Below are 19,261 nucleotides of genomic sequence, written 5' to 3' on the forward strand. Positions count from 1 at the left end.
GAAGCGACTCGAACCTTCAAGCTGAAGCCACCTGCCCTCGAGTGTCGTCGGCAGCGTGGGTCTCTTCATCCAAGGAACGCCGTTCACGCTTCCTTCATCATGGACTCCACTACTCGACCTCTGCTGCCGCTACGCATCGAATCATCCGCGGACGGCGTCCATGCCTCTTCGGTGGTTTCAGAGTACGACCTGCCAGGAACCATGCTACCACCATCGTCTGTGAATTCGCACGGGCTCCTGTCGTCTGGGAACGTGGCATACGTTTCCCGTGACATGCACCCCGTGCCCAGCACTGTCTCAACGCGTGAGCATCCAAGGGACGACGTTCAGGCTTTTTTGGACGTGGATGTTTCCGTCGGGCGTATTGCTACCGCCGCATACTCCGCGGACGTGAGTCCTCGCGCTTTCTGCGCCTCATCCGACAGTGCCGCCGAGCTGTTCTGTGCCATCGCACTCCTCCGCGACGAGATTAACGGCTGGACAGCGCGGTGCTCCGAGATGTGTCCGGCCGCTATACCTTCATTGTGCACAATAGATGCCCTTTTAGCTGAAGCTGCCTCACAAGACCGGGAAAAGACCTCACCCGAGAGCCGCAGAAAGCTCCTGAATGCCCTCACGGAGCTCTCATACCAACTAGGCTGCTTGCCGCCGTCATGCTCCGGAGTTTCGGCTGTCGTATCACCATCACCGGCTGCCTGCGAACTACCGGAGTTCCGCGGCTTCCAGGACGACGCCGACCATTGGGTGGCCACCGTCAACGCTCTTGGAGCTCGCCAAGCGTGGACGGACCAACGGAAATGGTGCGTGGCCATTGACCGCCTTCGGCATGCTGCCGCTGCGTGGCATAGATTCGAAGGCGTGCGGCAGCAGTCCTGGGCGGAGTGGACCTTCAAGCTCATTGCTGCTTTTGGCCGGACACCCTCCAACTTCTATGCGACCACCGAGGCCAATCTGACCGTTACCGAGGATCGAGCTCAGGAGGGGTTCCACCTCGGGGCACCAGCTCGGGCGTTCAACAACCTGCCCTCCAGCGGACATAGAGCTCGCGAGGCGCAGCGCCCCCCTGGTACAGCTGTACCCTGTAGCTGCTCCACGGACAGCTTTACGGAGTGCCTTGCGGCAGTCATCCACACTAGCCGCAAGGTATCCTCCTCCCCACAGGTGTCAGACTCCGCGGCAATACCTGCCCCACAACGACCCTTGACACAGACCAAGATCGTCTCCGAGCCACAGCAGCCGGCGAGCCGGCCTCCAAGTAGGCCAGTGCTAGAGTGCCTGGAGGCGTCAGCCTACTGTGTGACGACTTCACCTCCCTCGCTACAAGCCCGAGACGATGCACTAGCCACCACTCCCGGTTTGGCCAACAGCCAGGAGTCACATAATCCCCGGACGTCGCCGCAGTCATTGGCCGAGTGGGATCACTCTCGCCAATTGCCAAGTGCCGTCTCCGTAAAAGAACCTGAAATACCTGTGCCCATGCCGCCTGGGGACGATGTAATCGAGAACCTACCGGTGCAACCCATGTTTGCACCTGATTACAATGGGTTTGACCAGGATAGCTTGACCGCACGTCGCACATTGTCACGAACCACCAGCTCGTTCACCAGTCCGACATCAGCGATACCGCAAGAGCACGACTTGTCTCACAAGCCAGTACATGAACTCTGCTCTGCGATGCCACAGATGTCTAGTGGAACACCCCGTCGCCCCTTCACGCACAGCGAACGGCGCAGACGTCCCCGCTCAGTGTGGACTGTCGTGGCACTGCAGCCCAGATTCGCTGCCATGTCTTCCCAACTGCGACGGGATAGTCATGATGATCTGCAACCGATGCGACAACTCCGCATCAGCCAGTACCACCTGCTAGCTCCATAACCTACAGGTGACCACATGCAGTCACAGCGTGGAAGAGACCTGCAACGACCACCCCGGTACAGCCAGTGTCGTCCACCAGAATGTTTGGCAGCTCAGCAGGACAAGTCACGGCGTATACAACACCGACCACTGCGACACAGTCAATGCCGCCCGCCTGAACTACGTTTGGCACCTCATGAAACCAAGTCACTGCGTGGCCGAGATCGGCCACCTCGATGCAGCCAGTGCCGGCCACCAGAGACACTGTCGGGAGCTGCGGCCGCTCGCAGTCGTGGCCGAGTGGAATGACGACAACGGGGCTCTGGCGCGAGAGCAGGATGCGCGGAGAAGAACGAGGTTCAGAATAGAACAGCCGGCCTAGCGAACAGGCGTTGTGTCTATTTCTCTCGTCATCACAATATATATATATATATATATATATATATATATATATATATATATATATTGTCACGATTAATAGCCGGCAGGACGACAGAGGACAAAGAAGCGAGCAGCACGAGCTTCAGCTCTGGGCCCTCTGAGGAAGACGACGTTGAAGCGTCTGCTCTTGTGTTTTCTGGTTATCCGAATACAGACTTGTCTTTCGTCGTCGTAACGTGGTCCTGTACCTTGTTATTTCCGCGTTGCGACACTCGCAACGCGGAAAGTCGATGTGATCGTCTTGCGCCGCAGTCAAGCAGCCTGCGACCTCATTGAGCTCCTCCACGTGCGCGACTGCCATACCTCGAGCAAGATGTCGTCGCTCGGGGCTGAAGTTTGTGACTAGAACTTGCGTGTGTCCGGAATTTATGCTTACGACGCCTCTTGCAATGGATAGGCCATGACTGAATAACCATGTTGGAATTTGTTTGGCGATCTTGTCGGACTTGCCTAGTAGGTCGCATGTTACAGCCACAAGAGCGCTTGACCGCGGAGGAATGGTCACGTCATCGTCGAAGACCCGCAGATGTTTACGTCGCTGATCTGCACAGTGCATATCCGAAACTTGATCTGGGCCCATCCAAAACGTTACCGACCTGTCCGGAATGTCTATAACGGCGCCGTATTCAGACAGGAAATCCATGCCCAAGATCAGGTCTTTGCAGCACTCCGACAAAATGAGGAACGTAGCAACGAAAGCCGAATTACCGATCTAAATTCTGGCGGTACATTTGCCAGTAGGCGTCATCAGTTGACCACCCGCATTTTTGATGTTGGGCTCCTTCCATGAAGTTTTAACTTTTTTGAGGCTGTCGGCGAGCTTCCGGCTTATAATAGAGAAATCCGCACCAGTATCCACCAGCGCTGTCACTGGGCGTCCGTCTATGTAAACAGCTAGGTCGGCGCTTACGATTTCCTTGCGGGTCGGCGACGTCGTATCGTCCGTCGTGTCGCCGTATCGTACGGTTGGGGGTGTTGTAGCATCTCGACGGGCGGCAACCTTCCCCCCAAAGGTCGCTGCTGTTAGTTTCCCCGACGAGGGCTGGGGGATCTGCCCCGGACAGTGTCGGCGTAGCTACGACGGTGCGGCGAAGAGCTCGGCGCAGGTGACGGAGAGCGGGGTCGACGATACGGACCAAATGGCTCTGCTTGCGGGGGCATGTTATTGTCGCGGCGGTTGTCAAAACGAGCTCGTGGAAAGGTCGGCGCATAAACCTGAGATCTCTGTTCACGGTAAGGGCAAATGCGGTAAACATGGCCGGCTTCTCCGCAATGGAAACAAAGTGGACGGCGGTCGACGGTGCGCCACAAGTCCGTCTTACGAACAAATGGTCGACTGGTGGTCATCATTTGCGACCAGGTTGGAGACGCTGGCGGAGGGTAGAGCGGCGATGTTTCCGTACGCGCATTAAGCTGTGGAGTCGGCGGCGGCGGCGGTGGAATGTACGGTGGAATCACCGGCTCGTGCGGCGGTGGAATGTACGCTGGGATCACCGGCTCGTTACAAGTATGAGCCAGAGGAGACGAGTTGTACGGCACTGGCGTTGGACGACGGACGGCCGACGCATAGTTGACAGATCGTTGGTCTGGTAGCGAATCGGGCAAAGAGAATGCTTGCCTGATTTCCTGTCGTACAACTTCTGCAACAGAAGCCATTGCAGGTTCTTGCGGAGTCACAAGGAGGTTGCGGATCTCTTCACGAACAACCTCGCGAATGAGCTCACGTAGAGAACCTCCACTGCCGGCCGTCAGGGCAAGAGGCTACCACTATCGCTCGATAGCCGTAGCCTCCTGGACGAATTCCGCAACGGTGGTCGGCGGGTTGCGAAGAAGACCGGCACACAGTAGTTCTTTGACGCCTCGCATCAAATGTCGTAGTTTCTTGGCCACAGGCATCTCAGGGTCAGCTCGTCGAAATAGGCGGGTCATGTCCTCCGCAAACATGGCGACACTCTCATTCGGTTTCTGTATACGAGACTCGATGAGTTGCTGAGCCGAATCGCGGCGGTCGTTGTTAGCGAAGGTGCTGCGAATTTGCTGCCGAAATGCATCCCAAGAAGACAATGTGGCCTCGCGGTTCTCATACCATCTACGAACGCTGTCCGCTAGAGCAAAGTAGACGCGCGAGAGCTTCTGTTCTGCGGTCCAATGGTTTGCCTTGGCGACTCGCTCATACTGGTCTAACCAGTCCTCGACATCTTCATAAACCTCGCCGTGGAAGGTCTCGGGAATCCGAGGCTGCTCAACAGTCAGCTGTGAAGCGCCTCCAGTTGCCATTTCTGCAGACGGAGTCCTTGGCTGGAGAGGTTCCGGAGGGATCGTCTCGGCGACTGTACCGGTGGACAGGAGTATCCACTGCAGGAACAGGTTCCGGTGTCGGACTGGAAGTGCCGGATCGTGGAGGAGTCCCGAGCATCAGACGTAGAAGTCCAGCACGTCCACCAGTGTCGCAACGCGAAAATAACAAGATACAGGACCACGTTGCGACGACGAAAGACAAGTCTGTATTCGGATAACCAGAAAACACAAGAGCAGACGCTTCAACGTCGTCTTCCTCAGAGGGCCCAGAGCTGAAGCTCGTGCTGCTCGCTTCTTTGTCCTCTGCCATCCTGCCGGCTATTAATCGTGACAATATATATATATATATATATATATATATATATATATATATATATATATATATATATATATATATATATATATATATATGTGTGTGTGTGTGTGTGTGTGTGTGTGTGTGTGTGTGTGTGTGTGTGTGTGTGTGTGTGTGTGTGTGTGTAGTAAAGGCGTTTATTGACGGCGACGACAGTCACGACGGAGCGCAGGCTCGCAGACACTCACGAGCACGAGGGGCGTGCTCTCCGAGAAGAGGCGAAGAGAACGACCCACTAGGAGGCGCTCGAGAGGTCGATGTGAACAGACTTGTTCAGAGCACCTCTGGGTTTTGGGCACAGTAGGTGGAAAGAAAACATGTCTAGGGGTTGCCTACTTGTGGACGGGAAATAACTGCAGAGTAAAGAATCAGGAGATAGTGGATTGCATGAGTGAGGATATTAAGGAATTTGGTAATGGGGCCGAAATCATCCTTATAGGGGACATGAATGCCTACATACACGACCTTGACGGATATTCAGACACCAAATGGAAGTTATTACATCGTCTCTGCGAGCAACATAGTCTAGCGATGGTTAAAACGGGGCCTAAATGTGACGGCCAGATCACCTGGGAAGTCGGAAACAGTCAAGTATTGATTATTGTCTCATGTCTGAAGCAATTTATCACAAACTGAGAGAAATGCGAATAGACGAGAAAGGGATTAAAAGCCTGGGCAGTGATCCTAAACGAATAACATTACAAATGGGATATAAAACTGGAAATGAGAGCATAGAATCAAAGTCTGGCACCTCGTATTTAAATGACAAACAAATAAAAATTCGGCAGAGCCCACGCACCGTGGGAGCCGATGTTATGCGAAGCATGCGGCGGGTAGGTGACTGTGGCATAACGTTTTTTTACTGAGCGACATGTTACAAAATGACGCTAAAGGTTTGTATAAATTTTATACGCACACATATATACGTTGCAGAGCCGCATATGTGTTATATAACCAGTTCTTTACGGTTAATGGCAACGTGGGTATTACCAACACCAGAAGTGGTAAGCTGATATGTAGTTTTCTAGCTGATACGTGTCCCGAGAACGCACACACGTTTCACGAACCCGTGTGCCTGCGTGCAAGGCGTTCATGACAGTTCTTGAACATGGGCATCATCACCGCTGAGCACCAGCAGCTAGTCATGACTTGTTATAGGATCAGGTCGTGATCGTGGTGACGAGGGGTCCATGTGTAGTGAGGTATGTGGTATAGTAGAGCTGTTGGAATTCGTGGATGCCTCGGTCATTCCGTCGACAAATTGTCTGTCGATAGAGCCGGCGACATGTCGGAACCTGAAGCCACCCTTCGCGTTGGTGAGGTATAGGCCGTCGAGGCTAGTAGGCCTGGATAGTGCTACGTAGACCATCATCAGTGGATGGAGTTTGTCGTATTCGTAGACTACCTAGGCGTATGTGGCCTACGTAGCCTAGTCTAAAAGGCGGCTGTCAGTCAATCTGGCATCATTCTCGGTCAGCATGAGGCCATCGCCCAGCCTCGTAAGAAATCAAGAGGACACTGCGTCGTTCTGGTGGACGAAGTGCACTTTACGGTGCGGTGATGTGGATATCATACGTAACTTTCGTTAATGTATTCCTCCGCGGTCCAGCAATGCTTCAATATAGCTTGCTGATTCATTGGAATACAAACGTAATGTTTATTAGACTGACATAAAAGCGGAGCCAACACTGGAACTACAGACGTTAATCTGATATGACGCCTGTATCGTAGGAGTACTCATTGTAGGAGCATCATGTAGTGTTTATTGCTTTCTTGTAAAATTAGATAGCCAGCACCACAACTGCAATTGACGTTGCACCGCTATTACGCCTGCGTAGGCTGTTTTGCCAAACCAGTTTATAGACCTGGCGTGGCTCGGTGGTAGAATACCTGATTGCCACGCAGAATGCTTGGGTTCGATTCCTGCTGGGATCCTAATTTTCATTCTTTCCATTCCATTAGTCAACGCTGCCGATGTTGGTTTTCCTTAACGCTCTAGCATTTATGTTACCAATGTCTGTTCTCGCTGTTCTTGGGTAGATATAAACTGTCAGTCACTTGTGGCGCATACCCGTACACCGCGGCCCGTGGTAAACGGGTATGTGCCACACGTGTCTAGTGGAAAGGGTTTGACGACATACGCGACAGGATTTTAGCGTTATTCATGTCATGAACCAGCAATCATATTCGTCATATCCTCTTACCCTCCCATGCAAATTTTGGTCTACACCAAGTAAAGGAGGCGATCATGAGAGCACCCAGACGTAGGCGGCTAGATAGATAGATAGATAGATAGATAGATAGATAGATAGATAGAAACGCTCAAAGTGCCAGAGGTTCGCTAAGAAATGCTTCGCATTTAATAAATATAGCCACAAGAGCCGAGGAAGAAGTAGGCAAAATACCAGGCAAGGACTGGGCGTACAGTGAGCTGTTAGATCTAATGACAATTGAGATAGGGAAAGAGAAGAAAACTACTTGCTGGAAAGGAAAGAGGAAACCAAAAAGATGGTGGAACAAAGAAATCCGGGAAGCGATCGAGAAGCGGCGTGAACAATCACGGAATCATAGAGGGCAAAAAAGGACAAGCGACCGCAGGACGAAGTCAACGAAATATGGAATATATATCTAGAGAAAAAATCTATTGTACAGAAATTGGTCGAGGCAGAAATTAAAGGTGTAAGTGAACGCTGCGTGACAGAGATTCACGAAAAAAAAGGAGGCCGCACCTAGGATATTTTGGAGCAACATAAAGGTGCTAGATAGGAAGTCTGTCACAACGCAACAAGATATTGTAGATGAAGGAGGAAATCAATTGGAAGGGTACGAAGCGCTAGGTTACATTCGAAAGGTAACAGCCGATTCATTTGAAAGACCGTCCATGGGATTTCCCCGGTGAATAAAAGTGTGGCGGGGAGAGCAGCCGAGGAAGAGCTAGTACTGGAGAATTTCAACTGGAAAAAGGCTGAAGGAAAAATTCCAAAGCGCACTACCGCGGGTTTATATGGAATTCCCGTTAGCCTCATTAACGAACTAGGAAATAGCGCTAAAGAAGCACTGCTGAAAGCTGTAGAAAAATTCTTAAAGGACAGCCAAATACCGGATAGTTGGCGAAAAGGTAGAATGAACTTAATCTATAAAGGCAAGGGAGAAAAGGATAACATTCGCTCGTATAGACCAGTAACCATTACATCGGTACTATGCAGGTTGGCGATGCAAGCAGTAAAAATGAAAAGAGCAAAGTGGGCAGAACACAACGATATTTTGGGAGAACTCCAGAATGGATTTCAAGTCGACAGGCGGTTAGACGATAAGGTGTTTGTTCTCACTCAGTGTATAGAAATATCTAAAATAGAAAATAGGCCCTTGTACATGGCTTTTCTAGACATCACTGGGGCGTTCGACAACGTTAATCAGGAAATTTTGTGGGATATATTGAAAGGAATGGGCATAGGCGACGACTGTATACAGCTTTTGAGGGAGATATACCGAGGAAATACACTTTGCATAGAATGGGAAGGAATGAGTAGCAAAGAGAACGTTGAGATTAGCAAGGGGATGAGACAGGTATGTTCTTTGTCCCCGCTGTTATTCATGCTGTACATGGTCAATATCGAAAAAGCGCTGGAAGGTAGCAACTTTGGTTTTAATCTGTCACACAAACAGGGCGGCGTGCTGATTGAGCAGAAGCTTCCAGGATAATTTTATGCTGACGATATTGTCTTATTTGCTGACAGTCGAGAGGATATACAGCAGCTGGCGGATATATGCGGAAGGGAAGGCGAAGCTCTAGGACTAGGGTTTAGTGTAACGAAATGTGGATTGATGGTATTCAATGATGCTTGAGATCAGGCGGTGTCAATACAGGGCCAGGAAATACCGAGGGTGAGCGAATACAAGTACCTCGGAGTATGGATAAATGAGGGTGACAGGTACATGGAGGTACGCGAAAAAGTCTCGGCAGCAGAAGAAAAGAGGAATGCTGCAATAATGAAGCACAGAGCGTTGTGGGGATACAATAGGTATGAGGTGCTTCGAGCTCTGTGGAAAGGTGTAATGGTTCTGGGGCTTACTTTTGGGAACTCAGTAGTGTGCATGAGGGCAGAGGTGCAATCGGGAATGGATATATATCAAAGGACTGTGGGACGCCTCGCGTTCGGTGCTCACGGGAATACGACAAATGAGGCTGTAAAGGGCGATATGGGATGGGCAGGTTTTGAGGCGAGGGAGGCTCAGAGCAAAAGAAGATTCGAAGAAAGGCTATTGAATATAAAGGAGAGTAGATGGGCAGAGAAGGTGTTCCGTTATTTGTATAGGAAGAGCGTGGACACACAATGGAGAAAAAGAACTAGGAGGCTCACTGGTAAATATACGGCTGGTAGTGTAAGCAGTATGTCAACAAAGAGCGTTAAGCGAAAAGTCAGAGAGGCGGAGAGGATTTACCGGACGGCAGCTATGGAGGAAAAACCGGCTTTGAGTAACTACCCAAAAGGCGAAAATGAAATAAGGAAGGAGGCATTTTATGATAATTCATTGGGAAGCGCTTTACTGTTTGAAGCGAGACCGGGTTGCCTTAGAACGGGTAGCTATAAAGCGACATTCAGTAAAGAAGAAGAACAATGCCCGTGCTGCGGGGAATATAAGGAAACGGCGGAGCATGTTCTGATTGAATGTGGAGATATCCACCCAGGTGTACGTTTGGCACGAGCCTATATGACGCCTTGGGTTTTAGAGATAATGGAAAGCTGAACACACTCACGATTGAAATAAGTATGAGATGGTTAGAGTATTGGCGGTAGAAAACTAGAGAGAAAGGACAAAAATAATTATTGAACAAAAAAATCACATTCTGCCGTCAAGGGCAGACAACGGAGCTTAAATCTTAAGCTTTTTTTTCTGGAGTAAGATAGTTTTAATTGAAGTAAGGACACTAGGCCAACGCTAAGAAAGAGAAGAGTAAAGGGGTTTTTTTTTGTCGAGCCTGGTGGCACACTTGTCACCGCCCCGTTATGAAGGGGACGCTCATAGCACCCATCCATCCATTCATCCATCCATCCATCCATCACAGCGTTCTAATGCTTCTCTACAATTACCCCGGGTACGAAAAGGGAGCCGTCTGGCGACCTAACAGTTGGTCACTATGAGCGGGTCATAGTAGGGCTTGAGGCGCTCCCCGTTGACAATGTCGCGTCCGCGACGGCGCATGTCCGAAGATGGTTCAATGGGTTCAATCAGGTAGTTGACCGTGGATGTGTGTTCGACAACACGGTAGGGGCCTTCGTATTTGGGCAGTAGTTTGGAAGAGAGGCGAGTTGCAGTGGTAGGGACCGATAGCCATACGAGCACTCCTGGGAGGAACGTGGGCGCAGAAGCGTTGGTGTCACCGCGAATGCTCTTCTGCCGCTCTTGGTCATGCCTAGTAAATGTCTTGGCAAGGTGGCGACACTCCTGAGCAATCTGGCTGTGGCAGAAAGAGGCGCACACTCAGATCGATCCGGCTTGTATGGAAGCATTGTGTCGATTGCGTGCGACGTGTGCCTGCCGTACAATAAGAAAAAGGGTGAGAAACCAGTGGCGCTTTCAGGGGCGGTGTTGTACAACAGAGCGTCGTGTATTTAACGAGCAAGTCAAAGACATGCTTCGCCACGATGTTATTCGACCCACTACAGCGTTCTAATGCTTCTCTACAATATATATAACTGCTTTATGAGGGCCCCTCCTCCAATAGAGGGAGACTTTAAGCCCTGGCTACAGGTATCTACAGGTATGAACATGCGGCACTGGGTAACGGTCCGGTACTGCCACACGGTTCAGTGCCCTATAATCACTGCCTGTTGATTTGGAGACCATGCGAAGATGCGACGCATATGGGCTGCAAGAAGGGCGTAATATGCCTAGTAATGCATATTACGCAGTATGCCGAGTAATACGCCGAGCTTCTTGGGTAAAAGACACCGTGGTCGCGCGTAGACCGGTGGTCCTGTTATTTCTATGTGATGCCGAACATCGTGTTTCACTTCGGCGAATGCTTGTTGCTGTCGCGTCAGCTCCGGAAACTCTTGTACTGTGACGGTGAAGCGCGATTCCCCGTACAGACGGACTAAGGTCGGGCTGAGAGGAGGACGCAAACACTGCTTGCCTTGCACCATTCCACGACATGCAGGATCCTGAAGCCGTTTATTCCGAGCATCATGCAACAGACCGAAGTATTGCAGAAAGTCAGCGTCCAATATTGCGAATTTGACATCAGCGGCTATGAACACCCATTTGAATGTTCTGTTGAAGCCGAAGCTCGGCGTGAGCGAACGATGTCCGCATGTTCGTATCGCCGTGTTATTGACGGCTTGGAGCGGCGATGTACTAGGATTCGTCCTTTTGGCTTGTGACGCGGGTGTCACGCTCACCTCGGCGCCTGTGTCGACTAAGAAACGAACCCCGTGGTTGCGGTCAGTAACAAAAAATACCGAGGGACGACTTGAAGGCAACGTATAAGCACTGGTCGCCCTCAGTGCTTGCCGCGTCGTTTCCCAAGCGCGCGCAGGGTGGAACACAGTTACGCGCAGCATTTCGGAAGTGCTGATGATACCAGCATACGTTTTCCCGCTGAGGTTGCGATAGCGACGTGTTTGGCTCGCTTAATTTTGTGCTGTCCTGTTTGCGCGCAAAGCTGATAACGTAATGGTGAGTCGTGAAATATCTTCGCGCATTTGCTGAAGTTCGTCTTGAGCCTGTTACGGCAGCCAGTAATGTTGGCGTGGTGATCGCCATGAGGCGATCAGCAAGCTCGGCGACCGCACGTAGGTCTTTCTGCTCTGACGCAGCGATAGCCAAGTGGACATTTGACGGCAGCTTTTACAAAAAGAGTTTTCGGAATAACGCTCTGTCAACACTGTTTGTTTTCTCACCGCGCAATAGCTGCACGTGCCGCAACAGCTCTCCCTGGAGTACGGTCGCCGAGGTCCTTGTCGCGAAGCGATTGCTGTAGACGATGTGATTCGGGGGTGTGACACGGCGGATTAGGGTTTCTTTCAACGTTGCATATGCTTTTTTCAGCAGGTGGTTAGAGTAAAAGGTTCCTTATTGCACTGGCTGTGGACGACGAGAGGCTGCTTACGACGTAATGGGATTTGGTAAGGTCTGCTGTAATGCGTCGTGCTGCGAACTGCGACACTATTTGAATAAACCAGAGTGTGGGGTCCGCAGTCCTAAAGGGGGCAGTGAACCGTCGACTGAAGAGACTGTCGGCGTAGCGTCCGTCGTGGACGTCGAAGTCATAGCGACGTCAAAATGGTCAGACATAGCGCCGTTGATGCTCAACCCCGGTGGTCGCAACGCAATTCCGGGTCACAATGTGGAAACGCGCAGCTAGGCCGAACAAAACGAGTATAAGCAACTGAACTTTTATGCACTCCGAAGCTCATGAAGAAAAGTCACGTTGTTCGTCGTGCATGGAGGAGGAAGAGGAATAAACAATTGATAAATGGGACTGGGAATGGGGGAGCCAGGCTGGGTGGGGGGCTAGATTGGGACCCAGGTGGCCGCAACGCTAGCAGACTAGTCCGCCAGCCTTGTCTGTATGTGCCAGTTTCTGCTCCTTTAGATCTGTATGTGCCTCCTTTGTGCTCCCAGGCTTCTGGTGAGGGAGATGGCTGCAGGAGCTCCTCGGGGGCGGGTTGTTGGGGCACCCCCAGAAGATGTGGTCTTGTCCTGCCTTGCCAGGCCACAGTTAATACACTTATGCAGGTTCTCATCTTTCATTATTGCGGCCAGCCTTCTCAGGCTAAGTATACAACGAGTCTGAGCCCTTCTTAGTGTCGTTGCTTGGGCCCGGGTTAATGCTTCATCGGGTGGTGGACAAAGCCCTCTCTGTTCTCTATGCCGGCTGAGCCGGTCTCTGTAGCTGAGCGCCAGGTCATTCGGGTTTGGTTCCTGGGGCCGCACCATTGCCCGGTTTGTTTCCTCGGGCTGTCTGGTGAGCGGCCTCATTTCCCGGGTTCCGCAGGGGCCTGGAACTCAAATGAGGCTGATTTCTTGTTCAGGTCGTGCTAATTTTTGCAGAGCCGTGCTGTTTGTGTACCCGGCAGCATTTGCTTTAGTGGCCGACATTTAATCCGAGAGGCTGAATTTCGTGCCGTCAATGGTGGTTCCAATAATGATTGCTGTTTCTTCTGCCTCCATCGTGGAGCTGGCCTGAATGGTTTCGGTCCGCAGTGTGCGTCCATGGCCATCCACTGCTGCGATGACATAATTGTTTCCAGCCTGCGGGCCTGGCGTCCACATACGCTGCTGGTTTATTTTCCAATGCTTTTTTGAATGCCTCCCCCGAGCTTTCCGACGTCATTTTTTAGACTACATATGTTTTTTGCCAGCGGTCGGAGTTTTACCTTACTCTGATTTCCTGTGGGATTTTATGCCTCTGTGTAGGTCCAGTTAGCGGTTTCAAGTTGAGTAGCTTCAGTACGTCATGTCCTTGTCGAGTGCAGGATAGTCTCCGCCATTGGGATGCTCGTTGCGCTTCAGTTATTTCGTATACGGCGTTATGTACACCGAGTTCCGACAACTTGCCGTTGTGGACCCATGTGGGTAATCGTAAGGCCGCTCTGTAGAATGACCTAGTTAATATATCGATTTTGCTTATTGCATCGCTCCTGAGGCACAAGAAGGGGCATGTATACGCGATCCTATAAATTAAGACCTTTCTTTTTCTTGTAGCCCATGCTTCCGTCCACTTATTTTTCTTAGGAGTCCGATCCCTTTTCGTGAAGTGGTTTCCAGCCTTTTGAGAGCCTCTCGGACAAACCATTTTTCTTCTAAGAATAGTCCACGTATCCTTATGGCGGTTACTTTTGGTACTGTTTCATTATTTACCATGATGTTAAATGTGTCTCTGATAGCCGGTGGGATTTAGTCGCTATGAAGAGCTCTGACTCATCGGGCGTGCGCTCTTGGCATTGCGCACGGAAGCGCCATTTCGCGGCGCTATAAGTTATTTGCTTGCCCGGTTGCCCATTCCACCGCCAGATGGCCCCAGCTGTCGAGACGGCTCAAGTTTGTTGGGCCACGATTGCGTAAATTTCTATCGATGATAAGTGCAGACGAACTAAAGATTCTTAATATTGCTATGGGAAGAGCGCATAAGTTCGGCAATAGCCGCGTTCAACATCGCGTTGGTAGGGCCGAAGAAATTTATTATAAGCCAAGTATGAGCCACCTTTCGCACCAACGTTACTAGGTCAGGTTACGTTGTTTCGCACGACGTTCGGCTTGCCTTATACCAATGGCCTGGTATACCTACATACCGATAGGTATGTGGGAACGCATAGCTATAATGCTTCCATATGAAGAACAAAACAACAACTGATCACATTCGGGCTACACACAGATTTAACGCAATAGACGTCAGACTCTGGAGTTCCCAAGACGCGTGGCACCGCCTGTCGGATAAATATTGGGTAGTACGAATGCCGACTCCCTCGCACAATTTACTGTGGGACCAGGTGCAACTAGCGAGTGCGAAACAAAGATTGAGCTTAATGTCGCGTGTGTTTGGGCATTAACACTCGGAACGAGAGTTGTGGATTTACCTCCGCTAGTCGGACGCGCCATTGAACCGTCATGAAGTGCCTGCTGGATCACTCACCAGAACGACGGCGAAAATAGCAGCAGACGAGACCGCCCCACACGCCACGAAGAAACGCCGGGATCGAGGCTACTGTTACTTGTAATCATACTCGTAACGCAAAAACAAGACACAGAGCCAAGTAAGGAACACATTCACATACACACTTGTGTCTGCGTCTTGTTTTTGCGCTACGAATATGATTACAAGTGATTCAGACCAACTAACCCGCATGACCGCCTTGGCTGCTGTGGCGTTGTGAATTGCCACGGCTGTAAAGGACTGCATAACAATGTTCAGTTTCACCAATTTCCACAGTTGTCGTACGAAGAGGAAAGGCGAGAGCGCTGGATACGGGCCGTTGTGAGCGTTTTGTGTAAACGAAGTACTCGCGTTTTCCACAGCCGGTCGCATGAGAAAGTGTGATAATGGGGCTTTGCTGTTCTTTTGCGTAGGCCTGATGGAGAACCGTGGTAACCTTGACTATGAAGCTCAGCGCAGGCTTTGCCCGCGGTGCTTGCCGTGTAAACACAAAATGAGCAGCTAGAGGTCGACTGCAGACGCGTGATACGCACACCGCGACAACACATAATCGGATTTCGTCGTCACCACGCAGCATCGCGGACGTACGTTTTGAAGGCTCAGAGTTCTGGTTCTAACTAGCTAACACGTGCGTCATACAAGTAAATCGCAAAATGTTGGTCGTGACCACCTTCAGGTTTGTTTTGCCCGTGGCCTCTGCGGTTGCCGCAGCTATCTCGGAGACCACGGTTTTGCCTTTGGCTGTAACCCGCGAAAATGGACACGAATGTATCCTTATTTGCAGTATATCCAAACGTAAGACCATCATCAAGAGACTATTTGAGAATGCGTAATAAAACACTCCAATGCACAGGAAACGAGAGAAGACTTAATGGAGAATGCAACTGAAAAGTCGAAAATCGCTGGCCATTCGTACCCGCTAAAGAGTTTTGTACCACTGATCGTAACACACATAGCTAAGTAAATTGATCTTGTATGTACTTCATCGCTTTGGCGTTACGTATATACGCGGTTTTAACGCATTTAGGCGCTAAAGAACGGATGTCGGAGGGCTTGCCTCGAACTCGATGTCGTGCGATGCTCGCTTATACTTGCGAGTTGCAGCGCGCCCGAATAACTAAAACTTCTGCATTGTACTCGCACTTCGCTTTGACCAGCTTCCTTTGTTTCTGAAGCGTGGATTGGCGGAAGAAGCTTCCCATGACCTTCATTTTCAGGAAACCGCGCCTAGACACCAACGAAAGAGGGGGGGGGGGGGGGTTCTATTGTGACCTATGCACATTCGCTTGCAAACGGCTCTTTTTGTACTACCCAGTTAGCGCCAGGGCTGCGATGAGGGCACTGGTGGCGGTATTTTTCGCAGCGCCGCCTGCGCAGCGTCTGACGTCTATAGCGTTAGAGAGCTCGTTTCGCAGAAATTCTGCCGTGGGCGTCGGCGTCGCGTGAGCGAAAAATAGATAAAGATGCAATTAAAATAAGCAATAACAATCTTTGGCCCCATTGAGGATCGAACCCGGGCAGCTTGCGCTGCAAGCAAGTGTCCTACCATAAAGCGACGATGTTACTTGCAACTACTTCGGAAAAAAACACTACATAAATGCCATGTAGTGGAAGGAGTCCCCTTGAAGCATCTTGTTCGGCAGGTGTCACGACGAAAATGAGCCCATTCGGCGATTTGTAGGCGCATTGGCGAGGCCATCAAACTACGTTTTTTGCGCGATGCCATGCTTCGAAAAAGCCGGTATAACCATGCTAAAGACATACACACACAAAATTACAAACAACTCCAAAATGTAAAACTATGTCCATGTAGCGGAAAACATATCAAACAAACAGCAAATATTATGGCCTCCGAGATGGCAAGTGTGCCGCGCGTCCGCCATGTCGTAGGCGATGCGACTCAGCAGAGCCCTTGCTTATCGATGAGTGCCGGCGAGACAATAATGTCAAGTAGTCGCTCTCATGTCAGGGTTGTCTTGGCGACGCTGACGCTTGGCCTCCGCTTCTCGAGCTCGAAGTTCTGCGTCATTTTGGCGTCGTTGACGTCTGTGATCGGCTTCCCGCGCTCGTAGTTGGGGATGCACATCACGGCGGCGACGCTTCATTTCAGCTTCCCTGGCTCTCAGCAAGGCATCATGGCGTTGTTGGCGTTTGACCTCCGCTTCCCTGGCCTGACCACGTCGCGCGCGCGCGCACGCGTGTGTGTCTGTGTGCGCGGGCGTGTGTGTGTAACAACACATTAATAAGTGTGCACTTAGTGGTTCAAGTGCACACTAGGGGCCGGATTTCACTCTCGCGTTCAACTCTTAAAGGCGAAGCTTAAGGTCCCCCAATTTTTTGTAGCTTCTGTTGGGCCAGAGTGTTCTTATCACCGGCGCTCATGTTTAGAAGCATCGACGCAGCGCGCAGGCGCGGAAGCGGCGCCGCAGCGTTTCGCCACACCACCCCCTACGCAGAGAGGAGCCATCAGGGTTGAAGTGGATTGGGGACCTGCAACCGGAGTGCAAAGCGGGTGGTGTAAAGCACGGGCCGAGGCGTTGGAGGCTCTTGTGGGTCAATTACGGGTAGCGCGCAGGAGTTCATAGTTACCTTAAAGAGGATGTATGATGGCTTCACTCGGTCGATGGAGACGTGAACGTCCTTCCCGCTGATTTGCAGGGTAAATGTTGTATCGTCACGACATATGACTTTATATGGTTTGGAGTACGGCGATTCGAAAGGCGCAGGTACAGTGTGGTCGCGGAGAAAGGCATGCGAGCATGTTGCCAAGTCCTTAAACACGAAGGGGGTCGGCTTGGCGTGAGCTGCCACTGGCGATGGGCGCAGGGCGCAATTGTGCGACGGAGCCCACGATAAAGTCTGTAGGGTCCGAGCTAGTGACGTCGGGAGTTGAAGTCGAGAGAAGTTCCCCAGGTAGGCGAAGCAGTTCCCCGTAGACAAGTTCTGCGGGCGTGACCTGAATTTCTGGTTTGAAAATGGCGCGCAGACCAATAGCGACGGCCGGCAGAGCCCCGAGCCAGATTGAGTTAGGGTGTAACGTGATGGGTGCCTTGAGCTCTCGGTTAAACCGCTCCATGATCCCGTTGGCGCAAGGGTGGTAGCCGGTGGTCCGTGAACGCTCGAACCCGGTGGAGAGCCCAAGGAGCCTGAAGAGTTGGGATTCGAATTGCCGTCCTTGATCGGCTGTGACGCGACGAGGAGTGCCGAAGCGGGACATCTAACCGGAGAAGAAGGCCGAGGCGACGTCTTCTGCGGGAATCCTTTTGAGCGGCAATACCTAGGGCCATCGAGTGTAACATTCAATGGCGGTGAAGCCATAGCGTTCAGGCCATGGCGGAAGAGGGCCGATGATGTCGATGTGGACGTGTTGAAACCGTTCCGACGGCAAGGGGGATGTCCCGAGCGCCGAAGTAACGTGAGGGGTGATTTTGGCACCCTGACATTGAATGCACGTGCGTGCCCAGGTGCGGAAGTCCCGTTGCATTGACGGCCAAACATAGTGGTAAGTTACAAGGCGTGTATAAGCGCAGATGCTGGGATGGCTGAGGTTGTGTGACTGATTGAAAAGGCTGCGCTGATGCAGAGAAGCGACATATGGTCTCATTCGTCCGGTGGATATGTCGCAGTAGAGTGCGTCCGTCGACCCAGGGGCGGCAACTTGTAGAAGTTCAAGAGAAGAGCCATTCTCGAGGAGCCGCTGGAGTTCGGCGTCCGTTTTCTGTGCATCGGCGATGGCGTCTGTCGTGGCGGGTGGCAACTCGACGGCAGAGACGCGGGAGAATGCGTCAGCGACGATATTATCCTTCCCGCTGATGTGTTGGATGTCGGTGGTAAATTGGGCGATAAAGGACACTTGGTTCTGCTGGACCGGTTGAAGTTTCTCGCGACGTTGGGAGAAGGCGTAAGCAAGGGTTTTGGTCAGTGTAGATGGTGCAGTGTTGTGCCTCGAGGATGTGGCGAAAGTGCTGGACAGCTTCGTAGATGGCAAGAAGCCCTCTGCAGCAGGCTGGCCAGGTCATCTACGCAGGGGCCGAAGTTGCTTCGGCGATACTGGAAGATGAGGGCGTCTTTAGGCTAGAAAGTTTCTGCGAAAAGAACGCCAACTGGCACCAGTTTTTGCCCACGCGCGGCATCAGGAATGCTCCGACGGCGGCGCTAGAGGCATCTGCGAAGAGGCCCAAGGGAGCATCTGCCATGGGATGGGAGAGCAGAATGGCGTTGCAGAGGAAATTTTCTAGTCTTCGAACTTCTGTTAAAACTGGTGTCCAAGTGACAGAATGGTTGCAGCGTAGACCAGCCAACGCATCATATGTGAGCGCTTTAGGCACGAAGCGCTTGTGAAAGTTCAGCATGCCCAGTAAACGGTGGAGCTCTTCCGCTGTGGCGGGCCGCACGTAGTCTGTAAGGGCCACGATGCAGTCAGACAAGGGTCTAGTCCCTTCTGAAGAGATTTTATTGCCCATAAACGTGACTACAGGGGCGCCGAGTGTGCTTTTCTGGACGTTTATGAGCAAGCCGTGGTCGTCGAGACGCTGGAAAGGTTCATGAAGGTGTTGGCGGTGTTCCTTTTCGTTGGGGGAGAAGACCAGGATGCCGTCTAGGTAGAGGAAACAGAACCCTAGGCCGCGGACGACGTCGTCGATGAAGCGTTG

This window comes from Rhipicephalus sanguineus, chromosome 3 (assembly GCF_013339695.2).
Source record: "Rhipicephalus sanguineus isolate Rsan-2018 chromosome 3, BIME_Rsan_1.4, whole genome shotgun sequence".
NCBI lineage: Eukaryota > Metazoa > Arthropoda > Arachnida > Ixodida > Ixodidae > Rhipicephalus > Rhipicephalus sanguineus.